We start from the raw sequence: 19607 nt of genomic DNA, 5'->3' as shown, positions 1-19607 counted from the left end.
CAATAGCTTGTAATTTTCAAATAGTATGATTTTTTTCTTATAAAGATAGAAACCGTTACTTTTTAAAGCATGTGGTTTCAATGGTGCATACTTGACTTATGACTAAGAATCAGTTTTCTCAATCCCATGTTGTACCTTTTAGTATTAAATAATGTCCTTCTCCCAACTTAAAACAAAAACACAAAAACAGATCTCACTGCCACGTGGAGAAGGCCCCATTAGGCCTCCAGAGAGTGTGGAGAGACCCCTAGGAGATGACAGCAGAGCCTGGGATCCCACCACTCAGAGCTCATCTGCAGCACAGCAGCAGGGGCATCCCTGGGAGCCTGCTGGAAATGCAGCCCGAGCCCATCCCAGATTTGCTGAATCAACATCTGCACTTTATTAAGGTTCCCAGGTGACGCTCATGTATGCTGAGCTTTGCAAAACAGTGCACCAGGGAGATGGCAGGGTGGAGGGGCACAATGGACCCCCCGACAGCAGTTAAACAGGGTGAATCAACAGACTTGGGGATGGCTTAGCTACAGAAAGATAGAAGAGAGTGGCATCAAGCAGCTGTTGACATCTCCAGGTCAGAATCGGGAATGTTTGAGTGAATATGGTAGTAGGAACATCGGAGACTCAGGTTTATAGACTGTGAGTTTGGTCTAGAGTGAGGCATGTGGGGCAGCCAGCCTGAGATAGCGTCTGGTCTTTCAGTTAGAGGAAATCAAGGCACCCAATGGACGATCAGAAGGGAACGGATCCTGACTGTTGTCATCTTGGCTGGAATCCAGTTGAATTGCCCCTGAGGGATCCATCCTTTGGGTCAGTTATGCCCCATCTAAACTTGCAGATGATGATAATGCAGATTTCACGAAAATCCTAAGATCCACAACTATTAGTATAAAGCCCTCTACAATTTTTCAACCATAAGTTGCAATCAAAGAATATCATAAACACCACCATGGTTTTTAAATTTGTAATTTTGAAAATCTGAAAATTTAAGAACTGAGTTACGCAAGTCTCCAAGGCTTGGCCCAGGTTTGTTCATTTTTCATTTTGAATAATTTAGTTAATTTCATGGCCAAAATACCTCTACAAAAACCTGGTAGAAATTTGAAATATACGGATATCAATAAAGCATGTTGGAACAAAGGTTTTAGATTTGATTGAGCTAGTATGGAATGTCATAGGGACATTTTCTGCCAATAGCACTGGGAAATATATCAAGTCTGAACATTTTAAAACCATGACTGATAGGGAGCAAAGTTTTTTCCTATAATTTAAGCTATGGCTTTCTTGTTCATATCCCTATTTCTTTATGCACTTTCTCTAACTAGACTCTAGAACTACATGCATACATTAATACACACACACACATCAAGCACACATGTACATTCACACTTTCATGTGCATACACACATGCTTGCAAACAGATGCATAAAATACACATACAAGTACAAAATACATGCCCACACATGTATACACACTTGCACACACATGCACACACACAAACATCCATTTACACACATGTATGCATGCACATGCAGGCACATACACATGCACACACACACAGAGCTTTAATTCTAGTTTGAGTTAAGAAAAACTTGCTGCTCTAGTCTTTTATTACTCTCCCCTGCTGCTTGATCCCTCTAGGTTTCTTCTCCTCTAGGCTTTCCCCCTCATAAACTGTCTCTTGGATTTGAATTGACATTCATATCCGTAAGATGTTATAGCTCTAGACCTCCTCTTGCAAAGCCTCCTGCAATAAGGCATATGATAAATGTGAGATGGAGATCCTCAAGCTGCTGCCCGCAATTACTTATGTGCACCAGTAGACTCTGAAGACATTTCATAAGGAGGTGCACTTAGCTATGAAGAAATACATTTCCTACAGACGCCACGCCAAAAAGGAAGACCAAAAAAGAGAAAAACTTATCCTTTCTGGGATACATAATCTGAAAGAGAGATATGAAGTATTTTTAGTTAAGTTTTCTTTATATTTGTTTGTAAAAGGAATGATATATCAATTACTATAAGCAAGTAAAATTTGCAAATTAATTTCTTAATTGATTGCACAGATATTTGTTTCAAAGAATGACTCTTTAATCACCTGGCTTTGACCACAATATCACCACAATTCCTTGAGTTAATCTGAAACTTACTAGGTTGCACCAGGAAAGGTTATAATCACATATCACATTTTCTTCTCTCAGACATGACATTTAAGGTACGACCTGATAAAATAAAGGTAATTAGGTAGATGATTTTCAGTATCTTCTATAGCAAGCCTGTAGACAAAAAAGGAATTCCTGACCTAGTCTTGTTGATTTTTTTCTTACTACAAACTAGCCTGGTCACCCTTCTAAAATATCCCACCATGTGAATTATTTTGATGAGATCTTTGCATTGAAGGTTGCACTGTACTAGTGTAAACCACTAATTAATTATTCAGTTCATCAATTAATCAGCTATATACTGAATACAAGACACTCCACACTGGCCCCAGCACTGAAGGAACTCAGTCAAATGGCAGAAAAGCAAGTCAGTCATTACTCCACAATGTGACAGATGCTGTGGCGGCAATACTCACATGACATGCTGGGAAAGAAGTTGAGGCAGCTGCTAATTTTCAGCTAAGAGAGGATGAGGGTCACCTCATCAGACTGAACAACTAAGAAAAGAGTCCCAGAGGATCTGAGCTGTCCTGTGAAGGATGGCTTGGAGGTGGGCAGAGGAGAAAAGGGGAGAAAGGGGAAAGGGAACAGAGAAGGCACAGAGAGGGGAGGCCGTAGGAAGGGTCTCACGTCTGTGAGAGAGTGAGGATCCCGTGCAGGTTGGAATAGCTCCTGCCAAAAGTGAGTGGAGCTCAGAAGGGCAGGAATGCACAGGCCAGTGGGGCCAGGGGGCTGTGCATTTCTTCAGCAGCACACAGCATGGCTGTGTGGTTCCCCCCACTGCTGCCAGCAGCCCAGTGAGGACACACACTGCACTGTCCCAGGCATGGACTTTGCAGGTTGGGCAGTAAGAGGGGAGTAAGGGAACACTAATGATGTGAGGCTGTGTCATGCAGGCTGGACAAAAAGAGGGAGTGAGACCAGAGGGGAGCTGCCAGGTGAAAAATCACATTGCCAAAGGCCAAGGTCAGTGGAGGACTAGAGTGCTCCATGAGCAAGGCTGAGAGTGCTGGGAAGACAGGAGGTCAGAGAGAAATGTGGCCCTGAAGACTGGAGAGGTAGAGCCTTCCCGGTTATGGTGGGGTGGCAGGGGCTCCTAGAGAGCAGATCTCTTCAGTGAATTGCCTTTTTGCACAAAGATTATCTAAATAAATTGTTATCATTTCCTTCCAGAAGTGGGCTCAGGTCTCCCCTCCAAGTCCTTGTGGATAGTGAAGAATCAGTAAAGAGCCCCTAATGCAGATTAAAGAGAGACGCCCAGATCCACTGGACTGAACTGGGCAGCAGGGAACTGCCTTTGAAGAACAGGCCCCACATGGGACAGCTCCATTCCCAGTCAAGGTCACCGTCACACAGAGGCCATATATATTTGATAAATGACTGAATTAATTATGGTACAAACTTGACTGCATCACTTAAATGCTTTTCTATTCTGGTAAGAGGAAGTTCTTCTAATACTAACTTCAGTTTAGTGGAAGTTACCCAGGAAAGCTCAGTAATCCAAAATAGAAGACAAAGACACCCATTACGTGGCAGAGTGCTGTGTGTGTAGGGGTCTGTTTCTTACGGTAATCCTCTGAACCAGGAGTTCCAATGGAGAGAATGCAACTGTAGTGGCGGTGGCTGGGCAGAAGGCTGAGAGGGAGACAGAGCGGAAGACAGCACAGTCACGCTGCTGGCTACTAGGACAAATGACTACTCTCAAAGGACAGCACCTCACATTCCTCTCATCACAGAAAATAAGAAGGTGTGTAGGACATTATTCTAATGGCTGAACTCTTACCTAAGAAGGGCAACACACAATGCCACTGAAATGCCATATGATATCTGTCAGAGGCATGGGGCTCCCATTGACTCCTTCTCTGTTGAAATGGATTCTGAAAGAGCAGCGGCAATGAGAGAAGAGAGCCGCCTTTTCCTGGGGATGTCTGCTAAAAAAGGTTTACCTTCTCTTCCATATCAGAGTTTTATCCCTCAATCTATGTATGGTTGTAAGCAGCTAAGCATTCAGAAATTTGGATTGTATGGACTTTCTGAAGAGGACAGTGTGAGGAGCTCTTGTTTTCATACTACATCAGAGACTTCATCCCTGCACAGTCTAACACACTTCCCTGTGTTGTAAGACTTGGATTTAGTTCATGGAATCTTCCAGGCTTTCAAAACAGATGACCTCTCACTAGAAGATCCACTTATCTCTTTCCCCTTGGCCCTGTAAACCAGCCCAGCAAAGTCCCAACTTGCAACAAACAGGCAATTCACTCTACCAGAAAACAGTTACCTAATCTCTCAAAAATGACACCTGGCCAGTTTCTAACCATAATGCCTTTGGACTCATTTCCATCAACATGTCTTCCTATGAGCAATATTAACAATGTGTTTACATCTGTAGGCACTGTAACTAGTGGAGAATACAATAAAATATTAGGAATATGCAGCCTGATGAATGCCATCCACTCCAAACGAGTGTTACGAGATGTGTGAACAACGTTCCCAGGAGAACTAATCTGTTCACCATTCAGCAAGTGCTCACTGAGCCCCGGATGCGTGCCAGGCCCTGTGTGTGCTGTGGAGATACCAACAGTATCTGCCTGGATGGAGGTGACAGTCTAGGAAGGGGGACAGATGTTAAATACACAAGTGAATATTTCTCCCACCACCACCTGTTGGCTGATATAAAAGGAAAATGGGAGATGCTTTGCAGATGGTTCATTTCCATGTAAACGTTCTTGTGGTTGTAATACATTGCTTTCTCTACTAATGGGAATAACTTTCAAATGAAAAAAATGGAGTGATTATTTGTCGAACCAAAGTGTTTTCTTCATTATTAATACAATTGCTGAACATCTCTTTAGTAAGTGAAGTCATTCACACTGGGTACCAGGAAGTGAAGATAGTCACACATCAGCCCTCTTGGGCCTTCCATGTGTAGGCGGATGAAAAGGAACCACGAGGGTGGGTGGCATCCCTGAGCATTGGAGAGCAGGCTGTGTAGAGTGCTCTTGGTCATCCTGTCTGCAGTCCTCCTGCCAGGGAGGGTGGCACCTGATCACAGAGAGACACAGCAATACAACAGAAACACTGAAAAAGAGTAGCCTGTCCTGGCCCACGTCAGCGGCCTTGGGTCCATCCAGGTTTGTAAGAAACAGGAAGGTTTTCACTTGTATCTAGCTACCCAGCCAGCATACCAACCTCAGCACTATTTGTATGTCAGGAACTCATGAGTCCTGTGCTTCTCAAACTCTCTTGGACATAGGAGTTACCCAGGACTTTGCTAAAATGCAGATTCTGAGATTCTGGAGGACCTGGCCAACTGCATCTCTAACACACTCCAGGGATGGTTGTGCCCATGGCCCTGGGGAGGTGACACAGATTCGGAGCAGTGGTCACCTACTGCAACAGAATGTGTCTTCCAATAGAAGAGCCCTTTTAAGACATTGATAGGCCGGGCGCGGTGGCTCAAGCCTGTAATCCCAGCACTTTGGGAGGCCGAGGCGGGCGGATCACGAGGTCATGAGATCGAGACCATCCTGGCTAACACAGTGAAACCCCGTCTCTACTAAAAAAATACAAAAAACTAGCCGGGCGAGGTGGCGGGCGCCTGTAGTCCCAGCTACTCGGGAGGCTGAGGCAGGAGAATGGCGTAAACCCAGGAGGCGGAGCTTGCAGTGAGCTGAGATCCGGCCACTGCACTCCAGCCTGGGCCACAGAGCGAGACTCCATCTCAAAAAAAAAAAAAAAAAAAAGACATTGATAAGGAGGGGTTAAGGGGAGAGGAGAACCAGGGCAGGGTGGAGTCATGCAGCCCAGGAAGATAAAAGCAGAGGACCGTGTTGTTGAATGCTGCAGAGGGGTCAGGCCACGCCAGAGCAAGGGGAATCCCACAGATGTAGCTACAAAGGGATCCTTGTGATACCTTTTTTGGAACACTTCCTAGATCAGTTTCAGTAGAGTGGCTAAACACAGATATTATATCCTGAATAAATTCAGGCTTTAAACAGGAGAAGACACACAGTGAGACTCTCTTCCCACAGCATTTGCTAGGGCAACACCAACTCCAATTACACTGAAATTCTAGTTTCCAAATAGTTGATGGTTGTTGGGGATGTACAGCATCAGAGCCAACATTGTCCCCTGTGTGTTTCTGAAACCACCCTGAAGGTTGTGTTGGTCTCAGGCACTACGTCATGGCTTACTGTCTTTAAACCAGGAGAGTCTGACATCCAGTTCTAAGGCTGTAATCCCTCTCTGTCATACCTCATGGGAAAAGGGTTTATAGGTCATGATAGACACTGTATGGAGAAATAGGTACTCAATTCCTTAGGAGGGCACTCTCTCAAAAGGCCCGTAGTTATTGATCAAAAATTAATTTTATAGCTTTCACATTCTTATGAGATCAGACGTATTCGAATATTAAGGTCTTGATGATGCCATTCTCTTCTTGCCACGATAAATTGAATGGCACTTGAACTGTAAAATGAGCAGGGGAGAGAGCAGAGTTTTACTTGGTCCACTGTTCACTCCTATTCTTTTCCCCTTGACTTTGGAGGAAAGGTAGGATTTGTTAATAAAAATGTTTTCAAAATTTATTTTTAAAGTTAAACTCTAGCTTTCTAGTATGAGTTTTTTAAGTGAAACAACCAATTTTCCCATGAATTTGCTACTGAGAAAACACTGAATGGGAAGATTTGGGGGAGCATTTAAGGCTGATGGGCTGACTTCTCACCCCTCCCTGTGTAGCCCTAGGTCCCACCTGCCCTGGGACACTCCTCTGTGGTCCTGCAAGATCACAGCTCCTCTGTCAGCCCCTGGAGCTCTCACCCACGGCTCTGAACGATTAAGTGACTTGTCATGTGCCAATGGACATGACATTTCTGGAGGGCAGAAATGGTGTCTATCCAACTAGCCACAGCCAGTGCCATGTGGTGGCCTGACACATAGTGGACAGTTGACACGTGTTTGTTGAATGACTAGTCCAAAGGTGGCAACCTTCCACACAGCTGGGGATTGGGGGCGGAATGCGCTCAGAGGCTGGTTCACCTGCTCCTACCACTCTGGTCTTTGGGATGGTGCCTTCAGATACCTACTGAGCCTATCTTACTCTAGTAATCTTTTAAAGCATTTGAGATTACCAGTGCTTCTCAAACTCCAATGGACATAGGAATTACTCCTGACCTTGCTAAAATGCAGATTCTGAGATTCTAGGAGGGCCTGACCATCTGCATCTCCAACATGCTTCAGGTGATGGTTGTGCCCACGGCCCTGGGGAGGTGACACAGATTTGGAGCAGTAGCCACCTATTGCAACAGACTGTGTCCTCCAACAGGAGGTCCCCATTAGTTTCAGAAGCACTGGCAAAATGCTCAAAAGGGTAATCTCTGTTTAAGCATTTTACGAATAAAGAATTCATTAATGAAAAATGAACTTGTACTAGGCACTTTAAAAACCACAAAAATGTCAAAGTGTAATTGTAACGCAATTCTGATTTACAGACATGCCGAGTATGAGTGGTGTCAGGCCCTACTCTGGTCCAGATTCCCTTCCTTCTCCTTTTCCAGGGACCCAGTTCTGCACAGGTGCATGTCTCAAACTAACTCCAGTCTTCCCAGCATCAGCACTGAAGTTCTAATTGCAAATTCTCAGGTTTTTTTTTGGCCTGTGAAATCTAATCTTTTCAAACTTCTGAAGCCTCAAATATACACTTTAACAATGCTTTTCTGCAGCCCTGACTGTCATTCACCATGACTGCAGAAACACATACACCTAGGCAAACCCTCGGGAGACTTGGTCTTCCTTGCTGCTTAGCTAAGGGCACTCTGCACGGGGTCTGTGGCACAGAAGGATAGACCGTCTAGGACTTGCTTGCAGCAGCATGCCCTGGTGGCTGCTTTGGGATTATTTTACACAACAGAGATCTATTAAAGGGCCATGTTCCCTGGAGGAGTTCTCCCATCATTCCAGGTGGTTTCCTCCAGGGTTGCCCTGGCTCTGCTAGTATCAAATATCCTCCCAGGGCAGCAACTATGGCCAAGAGCCATTCCTCTTTGACAAGCTTCCTCGTTTTCTGCAGCTTACCTGTAACACAAATGTGGGAGTTACAGAGTGTGGGTCCCCCCACCCCAGGAAATGCCCCTCCTTCTAGACTGCTACGTCTTTCACTGGGTAATATTATTTCTCATCTTTTCTCACCTTCATTCAACAAACATTTACTGATCTAAAAAGGTGGCAAGACAACTTTTACTCATATCCCTATTTCACTTTATATTTGAATAAAAAGAAAAAATATATTTCCCTTCAAATTTGCTGAGTAGTTAAGTAATTGATATGGAAGATGTATGCGGCAATCTTTGGGGGTTTGTTGTAAGCAATTTGAAATGTTTTCTACTGCTGGTGGAGTATAATTTGCTATAACCGTGTTGGAAGATGTTTTGGCAATATCTATCAAAGCTACTAAAGTGACCAGTACCCTCTGACCCAGCAATGCCACTCTGAGGTACCCAACAGAAGTGCACACAAAAGTTCACCAGGGACACGTGGTACAATATTCATAAACTTGTAACTGCAAGAAAAGGGAAAGAACCCATATGTCCATTGGTGGTAGAATGGACGAACGCGGTGTGGTATTTTCCTATGATGGAACTGTCCAGCTATGGGATGCAAGAAACACAATTTTACAGCACAGCATGGAAAAATATCAACACATAATGTTGAGTGAAAGAACCCGACCCAAAGGAGTACCTTCTGGATGATTCTATGTAAGCAAAATTCAACAGCAGGCAAAGTCGGCCCATCGTGTTGGCCTTAGGATGGTGGTAGCCTTGTCCCAGGAGGCAGCACAGGGCGCTTCTAGGGTGCTGGTGTGGTCAGCTGTCCTGATCTGGGTGCCACTTACAAAGGGCTAATTGGTTTGTGATATTGGTCAAACTGCACACCTTTGACTGTTGTTTTTTTTTTTAAATTTAATTATACTTGAAAATTTACTTGAAACATTTCTAGAAAGTTGCTCTCTCTGAGCAAAGCTGCCTGGGCAGCAGCAAATTCCCAGTCAGGAACCCATGTTTTTAGAAGGGAGTTGTGGTGAGGTTCTGAGGAGTACATAAATGGGAGGTGCAAAAAGTGGGGTGCTTGGTGCAACTGGATTTCTTGTGGAGAGCGGCCAAGGGTGGGATGTGTGCATTGTGTGAGCACAGGGATCTCAATAACTGGCCCCAGAGCAGGAGCAGAGAAGGCGTGAAGGCCCGGACTCTTCTGAGCTTGAGGTCAGGGGATCTACCTGCACATTAGAGTTATTTAAATGAGGAAAATGCATGCCCTTCTTGAATCGATGTTGCCAAGCCTTTCTTTTCCTAGGAGAATCTTTCAGTTCCCAGCATGGGGAAAGCATGTTTTCAGGTATTAAAATGAGTAAGGTTGTAACAGTAACCATGAACCAACATATTTTCCTCATTCTAAATCGAGTATGGTGATAACAAACGCTATGACCCGTGCCTAGGAACACTTGTTTCAAACTTCAGACCCCTCTCCAGTTACACGGGAAGCATGGCTGTGGGCATGCATCTCCCTCCCCATAATGTGCTGTCGCTTAAAACTTAAAGTTATGGCCATCCACGTTGTCCTGATAATTATAAACTTTCCTGATGTCATTCCCCATTCCAGTTCTGCAATCCCAGGGCCAACCAGTCCAACTACCCAGCAAAGACATCTGCCTGCTGCTGCATGATGGTATTGGCTGAGTTTGAGGAGGGCACACAGGAAGTTCCAGGTGCTATCCACGGCCTCCGCGTAGGTAAGTCACTGGGTCCTGAGAGCAGACTGGGATATTTTCAGGGAGCTTGTGGATGGGAATGTGAAGCCGAATGTTTCATTATACCTTCAGGAAGGCTTCCAGGAACCCCTTGAGATTCAGAGACCTATGAGTCACTCTCCCATACTGCCATTGATTATAGAATCTATTTTGAAGAGATGGAATAGCTAAAATCTTAGGTGATGATAAATATAACATCTTAAATCCAATAGAGGACGATAAATATATGTTAAAAGGAACTCATAAAAATAGCAGCCATTAACTGACTATTTACTTTGTGTAGGCAATGTGCTTGGCATTTTTACAATAATCCTGGCAGGTAAAACGAAATTTAAATAATCCTTATTCACAGGACTATAGTGAGGTTAAGAGATCATGCCTGTAAAGTGCCTGGCTCACTTTCTGATACTTTTGTCTGAACAAAGTCTTGGTGATATTTTAACTTGCGATATTTTTTGAAGCCATACTAAATTTTCATGTGAACTTAAAAAATAATACAAATAATACAAATAAAAGTTGCAGTGTTTCATTATTTCTACACAATGTCCTTCTCTCAAAAGCTGATATTTATACAGGTAGTAACAATACATTTATAATTTTTTGTAATGCCAGAAAAATAACAACACATAAACACATTGATTAATACTTTAAGTCTATTGGACATGGAAACTGTAGAAGAGAATGGATTCGGCCGGGCGCGGTGGCTCAAGCCTGTAATCCCAGCACTTTGGGAGGCCGAGACGGGCGGATCATGAGGTCGGGAGATCGAGACCATCCTGGCTAACACGGTGAAACCCCGTCTCTACTAAAAAATACAAAAATTAGCCGGGCGAGGTGGCGGGCGCCTGTAGTCCCAGCTACTCAGGAGGCTGAGGCAGGAGAATGGCGTAAACCCGGGAGGCGGAGCTTGCAGTGAGCTGAGATCCAGCCACTGCACTCCAGCCTGGGCCACAGAGCGAGACTCCGTCTAAAAAAAAAAAAAAAAAAAAAAAAAAGAAGAGAATGGATTCCCCAATCATCTCAAAGTCAATGGTTCCTTGTTATAAAAAGTTAGAAATACAGATTTAAAAAAAAATAGTTTTTAAAAAGTGCTAGAAATCTAATATTAAGAAACCGTTAAAAATTATTGCATAGATATAAAATTGAGTACTCTAATAATTAAACATCATGTATTTTTAAATGTTTTAATTTATTTATTATTTATTTTAGAAACAGGGTCTCACTGTGTCACCTAGGCTGGAGTGCAATGGTGCAATTGCAGCTCACTGCAGCCTTGAACTCCTGGGCTCAAGTGATCCTCCAGCCTCAGCCTCCTGAGTAGCTGGGACTACGGGCATGTGCCACTACACCTGGCTAATTTTTAAGCCTCAAGTGATCCTCCTGCCTTGCCCTCCAAAGTGTTGGGATTATAGGTATGAGCTACTGTGGCCAGTGTAAACATCTTTTAAAATATTAAATGGTATAAGAAATATCTCAGGATATACCGTTAACGAGTAAAAACACATACTAATACATACTAATACATTAATAATCATTGTTTCTAGATGACAAAATTCTGTGAGCCTTTTATTTACTATACCATGCTTTTCTATATTTTTATAGTATTCCAGAGGGCCCATGTCTTACCTTTTACACTGAGGCTGTGAAATGTGAGAACACAGGGAGGAACCTGGTTTTGGCACCTCTGTGAGCAGTGCTTCCCACCCTGGCCACACGTTAGAGTCACCTGGCAGCATCCAAACCCCTGCTACCATGGCTGTGCCCTTCAAAGTGTCGGGTGGGGCCTGGCTTGGCAGCAGCTGCTTAAAACCCCCAGCAGACTCCAGGGCTGCTGCAGGAAGGCAGGCACCTACTTTCTAGAGGTCTGTGGGTTTTGGATGGGACTTGAAACCATATCAAAAACTCCCAGAGCCCAAACACAGCCCCACTTCTTATCAAATCACCTTGGCATCTTTGTCAAAGCTAAACATTCAGGGGGGTTTGTATCAGAATTAAAGTTCTGTGCACTCATAGGGCAAGAGTGTTGAGCAAAAGCTAGAGTTCTAAGCTATGTTTTTGGATCAAATAGTGAATCTAATTGAGAAGACTGTCAATGATTTTTTTCCTTATCGATCCTCTATTGAAGGAGGTACACTGAAAAACCATTAGGAATGTGAAAAGAATATGGTTACTTGTCTGTGGCGGAAAACATCACATTTGTTCACATCAAAGATCGAGGAACCAAAACCACCCTCCTGCAAACACATGGGAGAGGGAAAGAACCATTAGGTGTTTTCAACTCTATATTTCACCGGGGGGAAAAAAAAGAAGGAAATTTCCTGGGTGCCAGGTGATTTGACTAGGACATTTTTGTGGGATTACTGAGGCAACAGCGTGCTTACTGGAAGTGTGCTGTGTAGCAGACACTCACATAGTCTCATGCAGTCAACACGACCATGAGGCAGAGCTGGCAGGCTTGGCAGCTTTGGGTCATTATTAGAATGTTTAGGGGAGTTGTTTTCATTCACGGAACTTTCTATTTAACGGAAGGTTAAGGAACAAAACCTCTTTCCAAGGTGACTTTTGAAAAACTTTCTACAACATACAGGAATCGCTGCTCCCTTGGCAGACAGCCTGTCGGTGCCTGTCATCCAGTGTCCAGTACAGACGTCTCCTCCTTTTCATTCTCAAAAGTGTCCTTGTGTGGAGGGAAAATGATATGGTCAACTCTGAGTCTAAGGGGATAATTTAATCTTCCTTGATGACTATCTCTGGATCATCAAGATAAGGTTGATTCCCATTATAAATGACAAAGACTGGAACCCGAGAATCGGGGGTTGCGCTGGCACTTGACTGTAAGGCTGTTTGGGATAAAGAAAGGTACACAGGCCTGGAAGTTGAGGGTCTGGGATTCCAGTCCCTGCTCTACCAAAGGCTACCTGGGTGACCTTGGCCAGTTACAGAAACCCTCTGACAGCAATTCTACAAACGCACTGCCTACAAATGCACTGCCTGCAAACGCACTGCCTCGGTATCATAGAGCAGTGGGATTCCCATCCAGCATTTCCTTCTTGTGCATTCCAATACCGATCTCCAGAGGCCGGCAGAAAGACCTTTCCTCGCTTCACGGGAGGCTGCTGAGACTCGACCAGCCACTCCACAGGGCCTTCTGAGGGGGCAGCCATGGCCCTCAGGCCACACTTCCCATCTACCGCGAGATCAGCCTCCGGCCACACTAGGCCTGATCCTGAGGCCATGTCTAGGTGATGTGAAAACTCTTGATTGAAAGTGACCACCCTAGCTAATCATCTGTTTGTTTTGACTCCAAATTATGGGTTTGAGCAACGTGCCACCCCGCGCAGCTGCCTCAGTCGCCTGGCTGCTGTGTGCTCATGGTTGGCCTGAGACTTTTCACCCACCACGCAGGGCATGAACTTCTGGAATTTGAAATGCCTGGGCAGGGGAATGACCCTGAGCCACAGCACTCATCAAATCATTACTGAATCACCCTTAAATCATGTGGCTATCAAAGTGAGTCACGATGAGACCCAAAGGGGTGAGACGCCGACTACAGAACCTGTTGTCTAAGCTGGGTATCAGTTTGCAATGGGGGTCTCTGTAGGGGGACCCTGCTGTCCTGCTGCCAGTAAGTCCTGTGTGTCACTTAGCGAGGGCGTCGTGGGTGAGGCTGTGTAGCCCAGGTGTCTGCCTCAGTCACGCCAGGAGTTCCAGTCTCAGCTCTGGTACCCATCAGCCGGAGACGTCAAACCCATCATGCAATCCCATCCTGGGACCCCACCCCAGGACCCCACCCCACATCAGCCATCCATCAGGTGGTGACTCCTGGTTAAACGAGATACTGCAAACAGTGCCGGCACACAGTGATATAGAAGCAAAGGGATATGTTTCACCTCCTTCCTGTTTCAAAAAGGTCTCCATTAATTGGCATCATCATAAGCCCTCCTAAATGTGGTATTTACAGGTCATTTATCTGGTGGGCTGCTGATACAGAAGGACGGGTCTCTACAGATGAGCTGGCTATCATAACGTCCAAACGCTCCTCAGGTGGGTGCTCGCCTGTGCACCAGATATCTCATCTTAGCTCACTTAACTGAGCCCACTCACTCCCGAGCCCATGCCAGCTTGCTACATGTCAAGTCCAGGAGTTCATTTCTATAGGATTTTATTCAGTCTAGAGAGTAACATGATTTTTAGTGTTTTTTAGACAGTATTTTGAGCAATTTAAAACTTCTTAATAGAGTCACTGCTGCGTTTTATTCAGGAAGCCTGGTGGGTTCTCCTTCGAGCCTGTCTAATCAGTGGCACAAACAGTCTCAGGAAACTGGAATCCAAGTCTGATAAATAAAAGGTGTGAGGTTTAGAAAAAAAAAAGAAAAAAACAAAACGTCTAGCAAGCGAGATGAAACCTGCCTCGCTGGGCAGCTGCTCTGAAACTGGTTACTGTGGATTGCAAATCATACCCTGGCTGATTGAGCCCTAAACCACAAAATGTCTAAAGAATGAAGCAAAACACTTTAGTTCTAGTGCACTTTGGTGTAAGAAGGAGTCCATTAGAGTTAGAGGACTCAGCGGGCCAGGCAGACAGAGCACACACCACGCGATACCCGAACCCAGCTGGCAGGGTTTCTTGGGAAGAGTGCAGTCAGCTGTCTGCTAGCATTCAGCGATTCCAAATCCAATTTCTATGGTTTCTGAATCAGTTCCTGGGATATAAATGGAAGGGGGAAAAAGCAACAATGATGCTTCCAAGAATAAAAGCAGTTGCAAGTCTGGAAAATCCCCAAAACTCCATTCGCTGGAAGGAAGCTTTTCTGAAGGCACTTGAATCCCCTTCATTTCTGCATAGTGTCAATGGAAAATGAAATCACTCCCATCTTGGCCCTGAAATGCTTCTCCAGCGACTTCACACCTGGGCCCAAGATCTGCCAGGGGCCAGCTGGTCATTGTGGAGAGGCTGGTGGCTAATGGCCAGCGAATGGCAGGAGAAAGGAGAGCAGGGCTAAAATCGGTCCCAAATAAAGCATGAAAAGCAATATTTGAAATTCTACTTCCGGATCCGAACAGGAAACAGAAAGGAAACCCAGTAAATCACAGACTGGAAAGTTGCTTTGCTCCTTAATTCCCAGTCACACGGTCTCCTATGAACTTCCTGGTTTTGGACACATGCTAATTGAGTTATAAATAATTTAATGATCGTAAGACATTTAACATGGGAAACAAAGGCCTGTAAATCACTGGGGTCAGTGCCAATGAAAACTGGGGGCTTTGCCCAGCCTCTGTCCGCCTTTCCCAGTGTGTGGGGTGGGATGGCTGCCCCATGTGTGTGGACGCCCCGCAGACTGGGCAGGCTTGGCTGCAGCAACCCGGATACATGCTTCGCTTTATTATCTTTTCGGGTTAGCAGTGATCAAGTCACAGAGACATCTAAGTCTGCAGAGACCCCTTTTCTCTCTTTTTGGCTACATTCCTTCTGGCACAGAATAAATAAACAGGAAAAGAAACAGATATTTATATTTTCCATTATGCTGCTTTTAAATCTACTATGTCTAGAATTTTATAGCGTGGGGTATATTACATACTCTTTTAAAAATAAGGTAAATTTTCTAAATTAACAAAAAGCTCAAAACTTGTTCTCCCTGGAAATTCTCATAAAATTCCTAGGAATCTCCCCGCTTCTTCCCTCCCCAGCAGTATTTTATCATGTGATGCCTCATAACAACATACACTGTGTGTTTATGCTAGTACCTCTCACATTTTTCTTTCTGTGCCTCCTCATGTACTTTCTTACTTGGTTATCCGGATAACCTTCTCAGCATGGAGAGGTCGCCTGCCAGAGGGAATGCAGAGCAAATGCACAACCAGCCTGCAGCCCAGAGCTCCCTCTTCTTCTGAAGTCCAGTGGAGAACTGTTTTGGAACTCATTCAAAAGGAGATGGGCTTTATATTTTTGTTTTCATTTGCTGAAATACCAAACAGGCCCTTTTGTTATGGAAATAAATGCAATCCTAGGCCCAAAGGAATGACAGAATTTGTCCTGTGAGTCAAAAGTTTATACCTAAATCAGGAGAGGATATCCCTTTAAGAGCAAATTTGGAATTAAGCCTCTCTGCAAAGGTAATATTCTGACTAGCAATGACTCATATGGGAAAGCGAGGAAGGCTTTGAATTACTGCTTCAGAACCTGTCTTGTCTTGCTTTCTGCTTTGTCCCTGGCAAAGAGGAGCTGGCCTAACCAGTAAGCAGCAAGCATTGCAGTCGGCTTTGTGCTTTGTAGCAGGTCCTTGATTTTTTTTGGAGAGGGCCATGAGGCCACACCTCAAGGGCCAAATCAGCCTGCAATCATTATTACCTGGGAACACATCCCAACACCCGATTCTTCCATTGCTGTAGATATTCCTTAAAATTTTCCAAGAATAAAAGCATCTCAGTTTAACTATAGAAAGACTTGATGCTTGGGAAGAAGATGAGGGTATCCAGAGCCCTTTTGTTTAGATTGCATTAATATGTTTTATGTGGAAATAGATTTTAAATGACTTTGCAGATCACATAATTTAATCCTCTATGCACATTAATCTATTTCCTTTCTAATGTTCAAGGTTTTGGAATTTATTGCCTAAGGAGGCAATAAATTATTCTTCCTATGGGACTATGCTGCTCATTCTACTAAATGCTGTCCCTCCTACCTTCTCCGTCCCTTGCAGCCCCCTCCAGTGTATCACTCTATTGTAGCCTCACTGAGCAATGACCTTCCTCACAATGTATCCTGCTGATTTATATGTTTACATATGCATTTCTCTTTCCCCACTAAGATGTAAGCTCCAAGAGAACAGCAACTTGCCCAGCCTCTGTCGAGGTGCTTGGTTCATGTTTGTGGAGTTCAAATCACTCCTTAGGAAGTTGCACATGAAGTCAAACTTTGGCCCTGTTTCACTTCCACCCATTCATTGCCTCTTATTCTGCCATCTGGAGTCCTACAGATTAAATTGAATTTTGGTTTGGAGTGATTGTGCTTTGAGAATTTGAAGAGGGCCCTCCGACCTGCAACTCCCTTCCCCATCTCTCCTGTCATGACTAAATCACACCAGTTCTTTCAACTAGTGTTCATGAATCCCAGGCATGGCGACTTGCCTTCGGCCTGCTGCTGTTTCTCAACTTCTGAAAACGTAGCATGTAAAACTCACAAACCTCTCACCACAGATTTCACTTCCCAAAATTATCCCACAGAGACTCGCTCAAGTACCTAAAAATGTGTGAACAAGGATGCTCATGGCAGCCGTTTATGGAGATAACCCACATACCCGACAACAGAGGAAGAGACAGCCTCAGACTCCTCCGCACACCGGCACCCTGTGTGGGCAGCTCTGGCGGAGTGACGCGGCCCCTGTGTGTGAACATGGACAGTTCTGAACATGAATTATAAGCTCTAAGTCATGACTTAGAACATGAGCATGATTCTATTTTTGTTGAAAATTCTGTGGGAATGGCCTATGGCCATTTCTTATCACTCAGGGCTTTTCTAGGCTCTTGCATGACAAATAGACTAACTCGGGGTCAGAGATTTCTGCATTTGGAATGAGTCGCAGTGCAGCTAAAAATCACCTTTCAGAAGTTTTGCCAACTTAAAAAGGATAGAACTTTTGTCTCAACTTCATCTTTCAAACACAATAACTAAAGAGGAAATACAAATTTTTCTAAGGCATCCAATAGGAGTCAGAAAAAAGATGGTTCTTTTATACAGCAGTGGAGGTGTTCATGAGCTGTTCTCTGTTTCTTGACATTTTTATACATAGTATAGTACCATTTACATGGGATTTAAATATTTTCCTTAGTTTGCAACCCATTTATTTTACAAGTGGGTCTGTCTTTTGAATAGCTTGTGCCAGATAACAGGGGAACAGGGGGAAGATAACGCAGAGTAGGCAAACTCTGTATAGCATATAGGCACTTGAGCAAAAAATAATCTTCCAATTTCAAATGCAAATATTGTTCTGTCCTCAGATCTGTGGCCTTGAGAATTTGGAAGTCAAATGTGCTCTGAACAAGTGGAATTCACTGCCGCGATCTGCAGCATGCTCTGCCTGGCAGGGCAGTGCTTGGGACATGCAAGATGCTGGAAGAGATGAACTCTGTGCAGATGTCTCAAGTCCTCCAGCATCCACTCTTCACAAATTTCCTCTATTTGGGGTTATACTGCCAGTATTTCACATGAAATTCATTAGACATGAACATTTGAAATAACAGATTTTTTATATTACTTAATTCCAGAGGTGCCATGGAAAACAAAAAATGAAAAACGGAAAAACAATAGGTCTCCGTCATCAAATAACAAAACCCAATGGGCATTTTTCTTGATTGAGGGAACAATATTCTTCTATTGATCATTTTGCCGGTCATGTGGCTTACCAATGGAAACAGGAAAAAAGTATACACCTACTATCAGGAAGAAAAAAATGGGGAGGAAAAGAAGGCAAGGAACTGGGAAGAAATACATAATTGTTACCACATAAACTAGTCTGTGTGCACAATCAGAATGTTTGAGTTCCAATAAACCAAATGCTGCCAAAATATGCTGCTGCTTCTAGTTTCTCTGAGTGTGTATATGTATACACACACATACACATACACACACCCATATTTATTTATGGGCCAAACAGACTGACTTTTCCTGTATTTTAATTTTGCTTGGGAAGGCACAAATCTGGCAATATATATGTTTCTACTTACATATTTAGGATGTTTATTGTGAAAGCCAATTCAGGAATATCTGAACATGTGAACTATAAGAGTTGAAGATAATTCCATGGGTAATAAGGTAACGTCTTGACTTGATAGATTTTTACCAGGATCTCTAAATATGATTTTTTAAAACTGACTTTAAAATGTACGGCAGTATACATTTTACAATGCAGCTTTGAGGATAAATGACAAACCACCACATTAAGGATACATGTTGATAACAGGATACACCAGACTTCCAGAGTTTAGGAGACATGTCTTAGAATTAGAGTCAGGACTAGCCTCTTGCATGAAATAATTAATTGGAATAATTTTATTTTAAGTCTCTACATCAAAGATAACATTTCCTTCAGGCCTGTGGATTGTGGAGTGCACAGGCAGTGCAGGCCTGATCTTTGGAGGGATGTGTAAAAGAAATAGAACTGAAGATTAATAAACAACTGCTGGACATACTGGTGCCCAAGGAAAACAGATCCATTTTGCATTGAATGAGCAGGGCAAAACTGATTAGGAAATGAAGGCATATTGCCACAGAATGAAGGGAAAAGGTGGGCTTGGCCCACTGGAGGGACTTACTAGGGTTCTCAAAAAAGGGAGGAGGATGACAGTGTTGGTGGCTTCTGACCCAGAATGGTTTTGTGAGTTAGGGTGAGGGGCCCTACAGACACCTGGACGCACACTATTCCATGTACTGCTGGGGGAGCAGTGACATGTGTGTACCTGACACATCCAGCTCCCCTCCAGGGTTGCAGGTACTGCACTATCAGCATTGCCCTGCACTGAGCTGCTGCTGGGTTTTTGGAATAGCGGTGGCTGTGAGTTTCTGCTGAGGTCATCCCACGTCCAGCCCTTGCCACTAGGCTCCCAGACCTGGGTCTCTAGGTCTCCTGGGGACTCTGCACTACCTGATA

General features: G+C 44.0%; 1 protein-coding gene across 1 annotated transcript in view; it reads right to left on the bottom strand.

Annotated features, from left to right (window-relative positions):
- Positions 1–15983, bottom strand: part of EGFR (epidermal growth factor receptor) — a 101346-nt gene extending 85363 nt beyond the window's left edge. The window contains exon 1 of the mRNA XM_011925699.1: positions 15749–15983. The gene's annotated coding sequence lies outside the window, so the exon portion shown is untranslated. The remainder of the gene's footprint in view (positions 1–15748) is intronic.
- Between the last annotated feature and the right edge of the window lie 3624 nt (positions 15984–19607).

This window comes from Colobus angolensis, unplaced genomic scaffold, assembly GCF_000951035.1.
Source record: "Colobus angolensis palliatus isolate OR3802 unplaced genomic scaffold, Cang.pa_1.0 Scaffold654, whole genome shotgun sequence".
Classification (NCBI taxonomy): Eukaryota; Metazoa; Chordata; class Mammalia; order Primates; family Cercopithecidae; genus Colobus; species Colobus angolensis.
Note: the sequence above shows the minus strand (reverse complement) of the source record. Positions and strands in the feature narration are given on the sequence as shown.